The sequence below is a fragment of the Cyprinus carpio genome, chromosome A19, assembly GCF_018340385.1.
Source record: "Cyprinus carpio isolate SPL01 chromosome A19, ASM1834038v1, whole genome shotgun sequence".
Classification (NCBI taxonomy): Eukaryota; Metazoa; Chordata; class Actinopteri; order Cypriniformes; family Cyprinidae; genus Cyprinus; species Cyprinus carpio.
The window spans coordinates 15,833,351-15,849,967 of NC_056590.1; the positions used below are offsets into that span (position 1 = coordinate 15,833,351).

The 16,617-nt window shown below is 38.2% G+C and overlaps 1 pseudogene; it reads right to left on the bottom strand.

Moving 5' to 3' along the window:
- The window catches only part of LOC122148817, a 94,271-nt pseudogene extending 79,164 nt beyond the window's left edge, over positions 1 to 15,107 (bottom strand).
- Positions 15,108 to 16,617: the final 1,510 nt, after the last annotated feature.

Below are 16,617 nucleotides of genomic sequence, written 5' to 3' on the forward strand. Positions count from 1 at the left end.
TGACAACCTCCAAGCCCCATCAAATCACCTGCAGCTCTGCATATCCTTCTGAAGGACGTTACCCTTAGGAAGAGCGGCTGAAGTTTACTTTTAACAAGATAGTGATCATTTCAATCTGATCTTTACAGTTTGAGCGGCACATTTTGGCTTGGATTGTTTTATGATCCTGCCACAATGATGCATGCTTTGCAAAAAGGGTGGGATGACAAAGTTAAAAACTATATTGGACTGACAGCTAACCCACAGCTCAACCGAAGCGTTATTGCTCATTTCACATGTGAAGGAGGTGTTTCTTAAAGGCACAGCAGCAAAAAATAGCCTGTTTATTTCAAGGGTGACCAATTCTGATTCTAAAGGTTCATTAAACTGCAGAGTTCAGCTTCAGTCCAAATTAAACACGCCTGAACCAGCTAATCATAGGCTGTGTCTGAAAACGCACATCCCAATTTAGAGGCTGCATCCTCTGAAGGCTTGCATTGGAAGACCTAATGCGTCACAGCGTCGCGACGAAGGCTGTCTCCTTCAACTGCCTCGAAATACATTGTTTGTTTTCCAGTTATCCACAATTACAACAAATGTATCCTTTGCAGCCCAAATTATCCCAAGATTCAATACAAACCCATGATGACAGGTTTTTGCTGTTCACGAAATGCTGTATAACATTACACTTGTAAATGCAAGTTTTGGGTTTCAAAGCAAATATCTAAACAGGTTTGACCTTCACAGCCTTCATAGGTGTGGCCTTTGAAGTCAACGTCCTGCAGAGGATACAGTTTCTGAGTAGGTAAATCTTTTGAATAAGTAATTACTTTGCAATCTTTTTTTTTAAAAAAAGTATGTTCCATATAGTATGAATGTATTTAGCATGAACATTGTCCAGATCTATAACATTTGCAATGTTGTCAATGTCATGTGACCTTCAGCGTCACTTGTGTCGCTTCACTGCCATTCACAAATCTTCTCCCATGGCCTCATGGGAAAGTAAAAAATTCTACTGGATTCGCACTTCAGAATCTCACTGGAAATAACAGGAATATCAGCCATGGACTTTTTGCCTACCGTTTTAGGAATACTTTGAATTCTGACTCTTTAACACACACCTTTCACATTTTTTTTTTTTTTTTTTTTTTGTTGACTACATAGCGATTTCAAATTCAGCCTATGCCATCAGTATTGCTAGAAACTTCCAGACAGGTGTGTTGAGGCAAGTTGGAACTAAACTCTGCAGGAACATGGCCCTCCATGAGCAGGACTGGACACCTTTGGCTTAATTCGATGAAAACAAAAGTATCACATTAACATTGACAATACTGGCTCCTGTCTCCTTGACTTGTCTTTGAGAGTTTTAATTTACATGGTGTCAACAGAGATTCTAGTCGTACATAAAGAGCCTCATTCCTGACCCTTCTCTTCACTCCACCACTCCTTCATCTAAGCCGAGCGAGTCTGAATAAAAGCAACAGTCCTCTTCACTTCTCTCTCCAGCAGGTGGCAAGTCCTTTAAAGAGGCCTTTTGAAGGAACTCCACATCCGCCAGAGCCCCGGCGGCATGAGTTCATCTCCTCCACTACTGGGCTTTAAAAGGCCACCTGGAATGTATTGTACCTCAACTCGATCCCATGAGGCCAGAAAGCAGAGAGCAGGCAGCACCGTATTCACATTGCTGCAGCGGAAAGCACGTGATGCACACAAAGGTATGAATGTGGCAGCTCCAGTGGGCTTTAAACATCACGGCTAGGCCATCAATGCTATTGTGTGCGATGAAAATGAAGAGTAGGAGCCACTCAAAATGCGTGGAGAGAACGATGGCATGTGGAGACTTTGTGGTGACCGACGCACACATTTATGTGTGGCACACAAACAAAACAACAAACAACAAACTGGGGCTAATGCAGGGGAAAAAGTACACCTCAAAGCAAACACGCAAACTGGGGCTAATGCATTACGGTCTTAAATTAGGGCCTCCAGCCAATGTAAAGTAAAACAAGAATTTGGAGAGAGTGCAACAAATGGGTTTTTTGGTGATGCGGCTCTTAAATGAATTAAAGCAAAACCCAGGCAGCAGTTTGGCAGAAGCTGGGGGGGAACATATCACATGATCACAAAAAGTTTCTTCTGGCATGTTCACATAAAGCCGATAAATGTGATACACACCGATATCACATGCAAAGAGCACCATAATTAGAAGTTCATCTGCTGAAATCAGTAGTCCTAAAACTAAAAAAATGATTTAGACCTTAACCTTAAAGATAAAAATAATACATTTTTTGTATAGAGGAATTCTTATAATTACTTTTAATTATAAAAAGCACTTCACCTTTTGTGAAGCTGAAGTAAAATAAAAATATAAATATGAGATGAAAAACATAAGCTAAAATGAAAACTAAAAATGCTGCCTAACTGGAGTATTAAAATGACTAAAACTGATATACAAATATATTAAAAGCACATACTAAAATGTATAAAATTTAAAATGATATGAATTTGAAAACTGAAAATCTAAAAATTAAAAGCTCAATCAATACAAATACATAATGTACTATAATAGCATGACACTATGTAAATAATACCAAAATAATACAGTTATTGCCTCATAGAGTCGCTCGCTAGAATCCGCCTGAATCTGTTTCTGTATCTAAATAATTTCATGAAAGCAGAAGTTGGTTCTGTTGTTTCTGGAACACTGAAATCTGTTGCAAAGCTTCTATTTGAAGTGCTGTGCTTAACATTTAAACCAGGCTAATAAATCTTCCTATTAGCTCAGCGGCTGATTTGTTCAGTCACTGGATTTATTAGCTTAGTCACTTCCTTCCTCACTTCCTTTTTCTTACCCTCAGCTGGTCTATCACACCCACAGTCATTTCGAGCCAACCACTGGAACAATTAAATAGCAAGTTCATTTAAATTACAAAGTACATAAAATATGAGGTCATTGCCACAATCTATACCCTCCAACTTTACGGATGGTCAATACTTGGGAGAAAGGCCATAGAAATACAGAGTAAAATACTTTTAGTTAGCAGTGTTTTAAGGTGTCCCTTTTTGTCCTAAGCTTGTAAGTTATTTATCTTCATGCACACACTCATTGATTTAGCTTAGAATATTCTTTGAATTGGCACACACGCATTTTCTTTGACTTTTCTTCCATTGACCATAGCTTAAATATTGAGTAAGACTAAGAAAGATTTTTTATTTTTAAAGACATTATTACATTTATTCAGCGAGGATGCATTAAATTGGTGAAAAATAATGGTGAAGACTTTTAAAAATATTTAAAAACATTTCCATTTCTAATAAATTCTGTTCTTTTAGCATTTTTTATGTCTTTATTAAGACAATATCTTCTATTTTTTTTTATAAACCGTTTGCTGGTTTTACACAATTGTCTGGTCACCTCAGCGTAGGTGATTTCAGGTTTTACTATCGTTTACTACTGAATGTAGGCTAAATCTGAGCATTGTGATTCCTGAGTTTCTCTCTCTCGCTCTCTTTCTCTCCTGCTGCTCCTTATCTCCATCTGGTCTTGGGTTTACTGTCGGTTGCCAGCTCGCTCGCTCTCACTCTCTCTCTCCTTCCCTCTTGTGCAAATCTGGCTTAGGACACAAAACACCATTATCTTTTGCAAAAAACGCACCCACATTTTAAGCTTTAAAACCATAATGTTAGCATAATGTTAGAGAAAACCTGGCCACAGAGTCAACGTCCAATGCAACAGCTGGCCATTAATCATACCGTAGTTTTACAAAACACACAGCGAAGCCTATTATCAGCCATTTTAAAGGAATAATGCTGAACAAACGTTTGAGTCCCCGTGTAAGGGCCTGATAAGAGAGCACATCACCACAGTACATGTTCTCACAGGCTAGGCATACTAATGAAAGGCTCTAAACAAGCGGCAAAGCCCCTGTAATATGTCATTAGCCACGTTTGCTAAGGAAAGCATGACTATTACTATTTATTAATACATAGTGTTAGGGATGTAAAACAAACCCTTACCCCACACAAAACAATTTTCTCAATTAGTATTTTTTGTCTTGTTCGCCAGTAAAAACAATTAAAGGGGTCATACGATGCTGTTAAAAAGAACCATTATTTTTGTGTATTTGGTGTATTGAAATATGTTTATGCGGGTTTAAGGTTAAAAAAACACACACTGTACATTGTTTCTCCTCTATGCCCCACCTTCTGAAACACGTCGATTTTCACAAGGCTCATCTCTCTGAAAAGCGAGGTGTGCTGTGATTGGCCAGCTATCCAGCGTGTTATGATTGGCAGAATGCCTCAAGCAAGCGTGTGACGGAAATGTTACGCCTCTTAACATATTGTGTGATGCCAAATTGTCCGCCGGAGAGACGAGTGCAAAGTTGCAAAGTTGATTGTCGCTTTCCTCAGCGACGCACCACGTCATCAGCGGCAGCATCCAGGCATGATGAAGTGCGGCAGACGGATTCTTGTCCTCTTTTGGAAGGCCAAACAAAGTAGTTCGCTTTCACAGTGAACACATTTTCCTCATCAGCGTCTATACGGCATGGTGGCGCGCGGCAAAAACAATACTACAACGAGAATAAAAGGTACGCCTTCTTTCTTTAATTGAACATCTGGGCGGTGTTATGCAAATCTTCCCACATACTGACATAGATATGTGGGGGCGTGTTAGAACGAGCCGTTTCAGGGGGGCGTGGACGAGTGTTTACTTTTATAAAGAATATCTCTTTGGATTTGAGACTTTAGTCTTTGCAACTTTACAGAACTTCTTTATTCACTAAGATCTTGTAACACTCCAAAGAGAAAGGAAAATTTGAAATCGCATCATATGACCCCTTTAAACATTCTTTAAACATGATTAAACAATGGATGATATATATATATATAACTATATATATTATATATATATATATATATATATATATATATATTAAATAAAAGATTAAAAAAACTTGTTTATAGACATTTGTTTTTTTTACTCCATTCGATTTCCCCCTTTGATTTAAGCCTAAAGTCAATGATTAAATGCATTTGCAGATGGTGTAAAAAAAGAAACAGAAAAAAAATAACATGCTAAAGACACTCAGAACACTGCATAGCAACATAATATCTCAACAAACTCCCAGAACAGACTACACACACCCTAGCAACCACAAAAACATTTATAATACACATAGCAACTGTATAACAGCATAATAATGTCTTAGCAACTGCAGAGCAATGCACAAAAACATTCATATATTAGCAACTGCATAGAACATAATGTCTTGACAAAACCCAGAACACAACACGCTATAGGAAACACCCAAAACACCTAGCAACTTCATAACAACACAGCAGTGCCTTGGCAACAAACTAACAAACTAATAACACCCTAGCACCACAAAAACATTCATAAAACAGTTAGCAACTGCAGTGCATAGTAACACAACAATGTCTAGACAAAACTCCAAACACACTAGCAACACCCTAAGAACCACCTAGAACACCTTAATAACTGCACAGCAACAGGGCAATGCCTTGGCAACAAACCCGAGTAACCGTATAGCACTGCCCAAAACATGTTAATGACTTGACAACCCCCAAAACACACAGTAACAGGGGAATGCACCAAAACACCACAGCAATTGTATAGCAACATGGAAATGCCTCTGTTAGCAACTAGAGAACCCTAGCAATTGTATTACAGCAATGCACACAACAAAGTTATGTCTTGACAATCCCCAGAACACACTAGCAACACCCTAATAACCACCTACAACAACACTTAGTAACCACATACTGTAGCAATTCACAAAAAAATCATAATGTCAACTGCATAGCAACCACAATGTCTTAAACAAAACCCAGAACACACTAGGAACACCTTAGCAACCATGAAGAACACCTTAACCACTGCACAGCAACAGGGCAATGCCTTGATAACCAACCAGGACACCCTAACAATCGCATAGCAATGCACAAAACATAATAATTTCTTGACAGTCCCCAAAACACAATAGCAACTCCCTAGTACTACACAGCGGCAATGCCTTGACAGCCGAACAGAACACACTAATAACACCATAGCAACCACAAAAACATTCACAATACAGTAAGCAACTGCATAGCTAATAACATAATAAATGACAATTAACAAACTGCATAGCAACACCCTAGTAACCACGTACCTTAGCAATGCACAAAAAAATCACAATATGTTAGCAACTGCATAGCAACAAAATAATGTCTTGACAAAACACAGAACACACTAGCAACCCCCTAGCAACCACACGGAACAACTGCAAAGCAATAGGGCAGTGCCTTGGAAACCAACAAGAACACCTAGCTACCACTCAGAGCATCATAGCAACCACATAGCAATGCACAGCAACTTAACAACTGCACAGCAACATGGTAATGACTTGGCAATCAACCAGGCCACACTAATAATAGCAACCACAAAAACATTCAGAATAAAGTTCGCAACTGCATATAAATATAATTATGTCACCATCAACTGCATAGCATCACAATAATATCACGTCATATTTATGTGTATAAATATAAATATTTTTGACAAAACCCAGAACACAGTAGCAACCACACAGAACACCTTAACAACTGCATAGTAACAAGGCAATGCCTTGGCAACCAACCAGAACATCTGATCAACTGCACAACAATGCACAAAATAAAGTATTGTAGCAATGTGCACAACATGGTAATGTCTCAACAACCTCCCAAAACATACCTTAGCAACCACACAGAATACTTTAACAACTGCATAGCAACAGGACAATGCCTTGGCAACCAACCAGAACACACTAGCAACCACACAGTGATGCCAAAACCATTTATAGTATGTTAACATCTGCATAGCTACACAGTAATGTAATGGCAAAGGCCCCCAGAACACACAAGAAACACCTTAGTAACCACTTAGCAACATCCTGCCAAGCACTCAAAACACCATAGCAACTGCAAAGCAATGCACAAAACAGTCATAATATTTTTGCATCTGCATAGCAGCATAATAATGTCTTGACAAAACCTAGGTCGGAACACACTAGCAACCACCCAGAACAACTTAACAACTGCATAGTAACCAGGCAATGCCTTGACAACCAACCAGAACACCCAAGCAACCACTTAGAACACCCTAGCAACTGCACAACGATGCACAAAACAATGTATTGTAGCAATGCACACAACATAGTAATGTCTCGACAACCTCCCAAAACATACTAGCAACACCCTAACAACCACGCAGAACACCGTAACAACTGCACAGCAAATGGGCAACAGCTTGGTAACCAACCAGAACACACTAGCAACCACCTAGGACAACTTAGCAACCACACAGCAATGCACCAAAACATTAATAGTTATCATTCATGTTGCATAGCGTCTGCTTAGCTACACAGGAATGTCATGACAACTCCCAGAACACACCAGAAAGACCTTAGCAACATAGCATCATGGCAGTGAATACTGCATGGGCAAGAACAACTCAAAAATTCTTCAGAAAATATAAAAATTTAGTTTTATTATTGTTGAATAGTGATTACATTGAAAGTGTGGATCTGAAATGTGGTGTTGTAAATTAAAGAGGAACTTTGTGTTTGATCAACCCCTAATGTGACAAAGTGTTCTCACTCAAGCAGTTACTAGAACGCTTCTAGTGTAAAGGTTCAGCATTGATGGACAGTTTCCTAACAACATCCTCTTCTCCACTCTCAGAGGACGGCCAAAATTGAGCTGAAATGGCTTTCTCTGACCTGTGCACCAGAAACGGCTCCATCGCTTTAAACTGCTTCCATGCACTGAATATAGTTGATAGACTCCAATCAATTCTGCCACTGAAGCTGTTCCTTGTCATTGATTTTTGAAATTAATATCATAGAGTGCTTACTGTCCTCCTATTTATAAGATATTTGGATGCTTTTCTAGTCCAAAACCATAAAATAATTATTCCCCCATATACTGAAACCAAAATCCACAGGTTTGCATAAAGACTTTGCTTGTCTTTGACAGAAAAGCTTGATCAAACATACAGACAGAGCGCTGCTTTTATGTGCTCACACTATCCGTCTTAAAAAAAAAATCAACATGCCACATTGAAATAGACTATTTTTGCAGCCACTATCTACAAATCCCAGACGCCAGGTCTGGAGATAGATGTGGAGAGGAAGGAAACTGCAAATAGAATCGGGAATCGAGAGATAGTGGAAGAGGAAATAGAGATGGAAGGTGATGAGGGATGGGATTAGAACATTGATATGAATCATATTAGCGTCTCAATAGAGTGTTCGAGCTGAGCTCACAATACAAATTACCACTGGGAAAGGTTAAGGAATGGGCTTAGGTAGTTAACCCTCTGGATTTCAAGGCACCATTGATTCGCTAAGTTGTTCCTCCTCCCTGCGGCAAGCAGGTTCAGTGCTTGTGCGATAGTGAGAGTGGTTTATCAGCAGTGTCAAGCCTCCAAGCATCACACCGAGAGTGAAAGCTCACACAGAACAACAGGAAAACAAAAGCAGCATGGGTTGCATCAACTGCATTTCCTGTAGGGCTTCCTCAAAGCATGTCTAGTGATATTAGGAGTGTCGAGGAGGCCTGTTTGGCATTTGTCTGAACAGACGCAACACTGGAGGTATAATAGTTAATCTGAATGTGACATAAACAGAGTAAGAAATCGAAAACGAGAAAGCACATAAGGATGAGGCATTACAGTATATGTCAGCGAATCGGAGTGGGCGGGCAAGAAGGTACAAAGGTGTAGGACTCATCGCGGCACTGTCTGTTCCTCATCCTCTGAGGGCTCATTGTCCTGACCTCATGTCACTCAAGGAAGTGCATTTACCTGTCGGCTGTGCGCTGCAACCCATAACTCAGTTCAATCTGTCAAGCCTCCAGTAATTTGAACACTCTGCAATGGTTACAAACCTCAAACCAAATAGGTGAGGAACAAGTTAATTAGCCTGTCCATCAGTGAGGCTTTCTTCGCTGTTAAAGCGCCGCTGTAATGGCCATGTTAGCTGAAGCAGCTCTTGATCCGGGGAGTTATTTCAGCCTTTCTTCACCTGGCTTTAGTTTGCCATCACGCAGAGTGGATGTCCTGGTGAAGTGTCCCCTTCCAGTGATCCATCTTGTCAGTCAGCACAGCATGTGTCTACCGCAGGAGTTGGCCAATCACTCACTGTGTTAATCTGCATACAAGTGGAGACCGCCGAGTCACTTTAAGTAATACCTATGCTGAAGTTTATGCTTGGAATACTACTTTCTTGAAACAGTTCTGAGTGATCTATTTGAAATTTCAGGAAGAAAATGTCATTGTTTGACTGATCTCACTGAATTAGGTGTCTTGAAATATCACTCAGACAGCCTTAGTCTCTACAAAAATGTGTGGATGGAGTCTTTGTTTATCCAGTCAGAAGACTTTCTGTCCGTCAGTCATTCACACCATAGCTTTTGACAACCTCTGCAAAAATAAGAAAATGTGCTACTGCTTTCTGACTATAAAGGTCTCAATGGTTTGGGAAAGAGGGGGCATGTCTATTTCAATAGCTAAAGGTTCGTTCACACCAAGGAAGATACCGGTAACTAACTATAAAGTTTCAGTAATTGCTCTAATCATTAGAATAGCAGAGTCCACTCCACAGCTATAACGATAATGACAGAGAGGAACTATATAATTGGAATCACTTTCAAGACAATTTTTTACCAGCTCATGAACAATAAAATTATTGACAGCCAATCAGAATTGACTTTAGTCTGGTGGAACGTTTTTGAATGGCAAACAGCACTTACACTACCTTTAATGGACACTCCTGGACATATTAGGAAAGATTGTTTGTCTTTGTAATGTGTAATCGAAATTTAATATCTCCAACATTTCCATCTTCAAGGAGGTGTGAGTGGGGAAAAAACATGCATGGAACAGTTCTACGATGCAATATTAAAACTAGGGCTGCTGGAAAAGGCCTGTTCACACCAAGAACGATAATGACTACTATAACTATTACAATATTTATATCATAATCAGTTTTGGTTTTTAATGTTCTTGTTCTATTTACATGGATTTAATCAGCAGATGTCCTTAGCATGCTAAGTTTCAAGCGCATCTAAACAGTGAATTTAGCTAGTGTAATCTTTCAAATCTAACAGTGAATTTAGCTAGCGTAGTCAATGTAGTAGAATAAAAACAACACAGTCTCTTTTACTGCAACTTATAATGAGGCACGACAATGTTGTCAAAACTAGTGCTGGATACCTGAGGAAATTTTACATTTTATGTTACACTGTTTGCTGTACAGAAATTCTCGGCAACTTCGTCTGCCTTTTTGAATGAGTGAGCTATTTGAATTTTAACTCATTCTGATTAGCTGTCAGTGTTTTATTGTTCATCAGGTGGAAGAAAAAAAAAGATTCTGAAAGTGATCCCAATGGTATTGTTCCTATATATCGTTATTGTTATACATTAGTCGTGGTGTTAACTCTACTGTTCTCTTAAATTCAGAACAATTTTTAGAACTTTATCTTTATAGTTCTTCGTGTAAACGGGCCTTAAGGGGAACTTTATGTTCTGGGCATTGGGCTTGAGTGGGGGCCAGTATTGGATCGCTGGAAAACAATCACAATTTCAACCAAGCGAAACTAGTGTAGCAAACTAAGGTAGTAAACTGAGAAGGTGAGTGGATGTATATTCACACGTTTTCCACCTAAACCCCTTTGAATAACCTCAAATTAACCTAGTTGCTGCCCCGCTGACTTCAATGTTTGCACTTTGAATAATGGTGAATATTTGAGAGGTCACGGTTGTGTTGGTGGCATTTCACTCATGAAGGCGATCCAAAATGGGATTTGCAGAGAAATGTCCTTTAAGTCAACACCAAATCGAAATGGACACTATTTACTTTTTAATGCACATTCTTGGTTTTATTGTGCATGATTCACTGGTGTGCATTATTCATAATAAAAAAATGTTTGCCTTTGTAAACTTCTATCAAAAACTGTAATAACATGCTCGTCTGCCTCTGAATCTGAAATGACTTTTTCCTTTTTTAGACGATGCGGTTTGTGAACACTGTTTCATGTCCACATTAATAGCAGACACTGTGTACATGCTTCGACAGACCATGATCTTTTTCACAAACTATCTGTGAATCCAAACAAAATGTTTGACCATTGGGCAAATACACTGTGGACACTTCAAACAATTACAGTAATTAACATGCGGGGCTGCATCTTCTTGTTTAAACTGATGAACCACAAAAGCATTCGGTATGTGCCCAATCAATGTCTGTTGGAGGAATGCATCTATCTATCTATCTATCTATCTATCTATCTATCTATCTATCTATCTATCTATCTATCTATCTATCTATCTCTCTATCTATCTATCTATCTATCTATCTATCTATTCAATGCAAGTTTAATATCTGTATATCTTCTACTCTAAATGTATTTTTACTGCTGCAAGTCTCTTGATCTAGATGCATAAATAGCATTCCATCAAGAGATCCACATGGACATGATAAAAAACTTTATTATTCATCATTCCTCTAATTAAGAGTGTTCGTTAACTCACTTTCTGGCCCCAGGGGGGTTTATTTTGCTGATGAACACATAAGTAGTACGCAATGGAAATGCCAATTAACTCCATTTATGCTTCTAGACACTCTACACCTGCAAAAAGACAGACTGCAATAAAAATACCTTAACAGAGAGACAAACTCCTCATATTACCAGTAAGATATACCATCCAAACACAAATGTGAGTAAAGAAATCACTCTCATACACACATATATGGATGAAATGTGCAGTAGTCTAAATGTAATGGGTGAAATGGATACAAACATGGATATTTAACACTGAAAACATAAATGAAGCTGCAAAGGTGAGTCACACACTAGGTTGACTGTCACTTTGCAGTATGTGTCAGCTATAAAGGAGATCTGATTGTTAGCATTTTGATACTTTAGCCTTCAAAGCATTACCAGGCACATAACATAGTGCCAGCAAGGCTGAATAACCTATGCTTAAATTACAGGTGCATCAGTCACAAAGCTATCAAATGACTTTTACAAAGTTGCAGCTCAAAAATGCTTGTAAAGCCAGTATATGAGAAGCACAAAACCCACAAAATTAGTTTGGCTTGATGAGTGACCTTTCACCCTGTTACCTACATCCAGACATGCGTATGTTTGGAGAAAGCCAAACCCACTTGTTAAACTTGGTTGTGGACCTCTAACTGTATGGGATAATAGATGTTATGAAGGTCATTAGGTCTCATGATAACACAGGATTGTTGTATAAGAGCCCAGGAATAGCCTATTAGATTTTAGAAGACCATACACCCTCAGTGGTGCAGACATCTTTCCCTTTTTATATTCCCACTTGTATTGAAGTTGACACATCGTTTCCACTTTCATTACTCAAAGAATTACCCCTCTTAAATAGTGCAATTTCACACTACACAGTTTAGGACATGTTTAACTGTATTCAAGGCTAAGAGTGGTCCTGCCCTTTATAAGGACCTTGATGTTTCTGTTATTCAGCCCTATAATAAACAAATTACTTAACAAAAATGAAATGATTCATTATAAGTGCTTCTGAGTACTTGCAAGAATACATACAAAACATCAACAAAACTTAAAAAGAAAGGTTCCAAAACGATGCCTTTGAAGAACCAGTTTGAGTTCCTCAAAAAAACCTTTTTTATGAACATTCTAACAGAACCTTTTGTGGAATGGAATCCAATGGATTCCATGGATGTTAAAGGTTCTTCGTGGAACCATCGATGCCAATAAAGTATCTTTATTTTTAATAGTGTGGCATTCAGAATTGCCCATCCAGACAACACTATATGTTTTGTAAAAATGTTATGCACACTGACAATATGCCTCATGTTGTAATATCTAAATCGACTGGTCTAATTCAAGTCAAAAATATTATTTAAGATGACTAAATATTAGGTTGCACCAATACACTCAATTTTACTTAGTGTCAGATCAGATAAAAATAGTTAATATCGGTAACAACTGCACATTTTCACTCTTTACAATACATGAAACACATACTGACACTCATGCATAACATACATTTCAATCAAATTCACAACTCTAGCACAATACCCCAGATTATGTTTCACATCAATATTCACAACAAAAACAACAATCAAAACCACTCAACCGCCACCCTCTCCTCTTCATCTGCCTCTCTTTTTTATAGTGTTCCTCAACCATTTTTTTCCCAGGGTTCCTGTTGCAGGACCCTCAAACACTGCACAGATTAGATGTCTCCTTTATTTGACACACTCATTTCACTTCATAGAGCAAAACAGGTGTTTTATCCCAACTGTGTAGTGTTGCAGGCCCTCCAAGACCTGGATCAAGAAATATTAAATGATATAAGTGTTTCTCAACACTTTTCCTGAAAGATCAATTTTTTGGACAGCTTTCCTGTCTCCCTTATGCTAATCTCAACATATAATAATAATAATAATAATACAGTGAGGAAGGCAGAATAAATTAAATGATTTCATTTTAGGGATTGCACAATTTACATTTCCTCTTTTTATGTTGCTAAATTATATAATGTTAATATACAAATGTATCTGAGCTGCAAAATTACTGCAAAATGTACTGATAACAACACAGCTGATACAATGGAAGCCCACATGAACACCCAGACTTTTTTTTAAATTGTAAATACTGAGTGTGTTTTAGTCTTTATATTTCAAAATTTCACATTTAATTCAATGTGTTACTTTTCCTGATACTTTGCAATTATTTGTGATATGCACCATTAATTTCTGAGTGATAACTGTTTCTGCACTTTTCTTCAGTGCACAAGCATCATGCAACCTGACTATGATGCTATAAACTATAACTAAACATCATAAATATTTAAATAATAATAATTATAATAGTTAAAACAAAAAGTAATAAATTGAAACTTTGATGGACAAAAGAGGGAATTAATTTTTTTAAATAATTCACCACAAAGTAGCCTGCGCATTGTCTTCAATCTCTTTAAAATCTCTTTAAAATCTCTTAAAAAATAATCTTTTTAAATAAGGTAATTAAGACTTATTAAGACTCATTACTAAACACTTACAATATTTAACAGTGTGTGTGTGTGTGTGTGTGTGTGTGTGTGTGTGTGTTTGTGTTTCTGTGTGTGTTTGTGTTTCCACGACAGATACTTTAAGAGTTAGTATGTAAAAAATGACTTACAAAAAATACTTTATTTAGAGGCCAAAATGTGAAAAAAGCAGTGCAAAACCAAAAGGTTTCGATTCAAATCCTCATTTTTTTTAGCAGTAAATTATATGTATTGTATTTTAAATATGTCAGTTTTTTTTTTTATAGAACTGTATTAATTTTTTTTTATTTTTTTTTTTTTTCATTGTACTCAATTTAGGTGATGGAGCAGTCATCCTAAATGTGCAGCACTGGGGCTCCCACAGAACCCGGATCGAGAAACGCTGCTCTACATCAGCTGTCATCTGTTTCAGCACCGCGGACAGCGACCATCCAAACGCAAGACTCGAGAACACAAGCCCTCAAAAACACTTCAGGTCAACTTGCCACTCAATTACGCTGCGGGGCCCATTGAAACCATGTTTTAGTGGGATTTCTACACTACAGCAGCTGAACTAGTGTTTCTGAGCACAGCGTCTGTGCGGTGGCTCGAAACTGCAAAGAAACCTCATAAAGACACATTCAATTAAATTGTTTCACTGTAAGGTAGCCTATATGAGACCCCTGACGAGAACAATTACTGCACACAATTATATTACTTACTGCGTCGTGCAGGCTCTTTTGGGTACGGTCTGTGGAGATGGTCCTTGAGGGATGCTTGATATAGCCAACGTGTGCGTGTGTGTGTGTGTGTGTGCGCGCGTGTGTACGTGTGCGTACTAGTAAGACGACAGGTAAATAAATATGCTCTTTTAATTGCTCGCGCTAGGCGTTCACATCGCAATGCTTCGTATTAAACTTCAGTCTCCGTGCGCGTGAAATTGCTCTTGTACGATTAATATTGCGTTCTTCGCTTGTGTGCGAGATAAACCTTGCACAATTGCTTTTAAATATTCAGGAGATTAAATAACAGTCGAATGTTTTTAATAAAAAAAATAAATAAATAATAAGAATTAGAAAACAAGATATACAGTTGTGCTTCGCGTAAATGTATTGCTCGATTACAGCGACTGACAACAAATAGAATAAAGCGCACACGCAAAAAAGAAGCGATTGCGAGTCGTATTAGACGTAGACACACTATTGTTTACACACGTCCAAAAGACTGTCGTTTTTTCGCAAATCGTACGAACATCAGACGCTAGCGTACTTGCCACGATTCCGTCGCCTAAAAGACTTGCAGGTAAAAAATAAATACCAAATATCGATGGGAATTAAACGGCTCATGAGAGTATCCTCTGTGGAAGCCAGTCAGGACTCAATATATATGATGTGATATCGGGGAAAAAAGAAACACGGTAGCTACACACGGACGACGACGACGGCTCGCGGAGCCTCCCTCTCCTTCCTCGCGCTCTCGGTAACGTTACTGTCCCTCGCTCGCTCGCGACGTCACAGGGCAGTGCGCCTCTCTCTCATCTGCAGTCTGTAGTGTGCAGTCTGCACATGAAGACACCGCCGGCGAATAGAGTGGGAATTAAAGCGCTCATTGGCTGACGGAAAGACAGAAGGTGCGCTCATATCCCAGATAAATAGTGCAGACCTCCTCCCTGCGCAGGGCGCATAAGCCAATGGAAGCGCGTGGTCTCCAGATCTCCTTTTCTAGTGAAGTGTCACTTTGATGTACTTGATTCTTTTTAGCTGGCAGACCAGTTGCACACCCTGGCTTGTCGAGGTTGGGAGAGCATAAACCAGTTATGACTAGCAAACCATCTCAGGCTGGTTAAAGATAGGCTGTTTATTTTTAGCAAGGTTGGTGCTTTAGTTGTCACTTCCTGGACGACTACTCATTATTACAGTGCTTCCAAGGCAGCATTGTATTCCCTACTGGAAAGAACATCTCAAGCTGGTATAAACTGGCAGGAGTAACAAGCATCAACTTATAGGCTGCTTAATAGTTTATTTAAAATATAAGTACTTACTTATAAATTCACTTATTGACTTTTTATTCTGTTAAATACCATCACATTATCCCTGTTCTGGCCTTTAGCTCTTGCTCCAAAGTTTTAGCCTGTAAGAACAAATTAGAGATTTTAACCTCAATTATCTGTTCTTTACACTCAATAATTTGACATTTAAAGATTCTATATTATATTAGTATATTTAAAATACCTTTTTAATTTTTTTCAGCTGTGTTGTAAGCAAGTGCACACATTCACTCAGGCAACAAACATCTTTAAATTGGCCATCTAATCTACAGATTCATTAGCCAGTTCTTATAAACAAGATAAGTATATTTATTATTAGGCTACATTTTGCAGATACTTCTGATTACAATATTTCTCTGAATTTTTTGGTTTGAAGTTAATATTCAAGCATTCTGTTTGACTTTTACTGTTTTACTGTTGCTGCAAGATTTTAAAGCTCAAACAACATACTGTTCTATTAAATGTATTGAATATTTCATTAATATATGTCATTTATAATATGTTTCAGTGTGTG